The sequence below is a fragment of the Phaethon lepturus genome, unplaced genomic scaffold, assembly GCF_000687285.1.
Source record: "Phaethon lepturus isolate BGI_N335 unplaced genomic scaffold, ASM68728v1 scaffold20618, whole genome shotgun sequence".
NCBI lineage: Eukaryota > Metazoa > Chordata > Aves > Phaethontiformes > Phaethontidae > Phaethon > Phaethon lepturus.
This window is the reverse complement of record NW_010555761.1, coordinates 36,706-38,394: the sequence shown is the minus strand read 5'-3', so window position 1 is coordinate 38,394 and position 1,689 is coordinate 36,706.

The window sequence follows — 1,689 nt, the reverse complement described above, 5'->3', positions numbered from 1 at the left end:
AAATATATATTTATATATAAAAATATATAATATATAAAATAATTTGTAATATAAAATTCCCTTTAGAAATAAGCTGTCCCTTGTACTTGTGCAAAACTCTAAAGTACATGTGTTGCTTCCTGAACTCTTCTATAATTTGAAGAGCTCAGTCACTGGTTTTCTACTGCATTTTGAGAGTCCCCTTACAATACAGATTTTTCTCTGAAGTTTAGGATTTACATATTTTACGAGCCTGCTGAAGGCTGCATGTTCATCACCGTTCTCATTTCGAGAAGCAGTGCAGTTATGAAATGCATCTCCTGATTTATGTGCAAAACAGTTTTGATACACAGAAACTAAGCTGAGCTTTCTACTGTGCATGTATCAATTGTCCTTCACATGTTAACAGAGATGTGGAGGCCCCGACCACTGCTTGATTCTTCAAACAGTGTTAAACCACATGCTTCTTGTGGTTGCTCAGTCCAAGGAGACCAGAGTATATCTGATTTCAAGTAGAACCCCACAAACATGTGTAATGTAGTTGTGGGGGGGACCTCTGCGCTAATCAGTATTAATCTACTCATCAACTTCTGCTTATCAGCAACTTGCTAATGTTGGCATAACCAAAAATACCCTTGCAGTATAGCAAATTGTGATGGTAGGAAGTCCTGAGCGTAGATTCAAAGTGTTCCTTACGGTAATTTTTAGCTCCTTCACTTTCATAAGTAAGTCACTTTGTTATTGAAGGAGAAATGCTTAAAAAAAGTGAGAGAACAAGTTTACTTGTATGAATTTCCTTTAGAGGAAAACAAAGCAAAACCCTTCCCAAACTTCCATTTTTTTCTTTGATCAAGGAAACCAAAAGTATATTGTGGATTTTATACCTTCACATTTATTCTCAAAGTAGCAGCCTTTTTTAACTATTGTGCTTGTCAGTAACAATTGATGACCAATTTCACAAATGTATATATTGTATAGGTAGGTTTTCTTTAAAATAGCATCCTGTTTTTAAGAATCTGAAAATATTATCTGAACTAATACTGTCTTGGCGGGAGGGAGAATTACAGTGTACACTTCAGCTAGCAAATGTTACTTAAAGATAGCCCTGGCTACTCTTAAACCGAAGTGTTTTATGTCTTAAAAGGGGGAGCTTCTGATAACAGTATCTGATTTTAAGCCTTAAGTATGTGGAAGTAAGAAGCTGTAGTGGGAACACTGCATTTATTTCATGAGCTTGGTTTGATGTTAGGAGTTCCTTGTTCATGAGTCTTTTAGTCAACATCTGAATATTAACAACTTCTGATGAGAAAGATGATGTTCTAGTATATGTTACTATGCCTACTTTTGGCAAATTACTTTCTGAAATGATGAACGCTTGAAGGAAATGTATAACACTAGAAAACTTTCATTAAGGTTTAAGGGAAGAGCTTTGTGGGGTTCCAAGTATGTCCTTTATATCAGTCCTTAGCATTGCACATATGTCAGAAATGTTATCTGTGTCCTGTATGGAAATACGTTTGCTCTTCATTATTATGGCTATTATATTTTAGGAGAGAGACAAAGGATGAGTTTGTGTTATAGCTGCACTGGTAAAGGCAAACTGGTTTCTTAGTTGTTTATCCCTGCCGTGTCCTTTACATTTGATCTTTTCAGTAATCCTGTGGCAGTAGGGTTGATAATTTACCTATATGATAAGACGGGGGAAAAAGA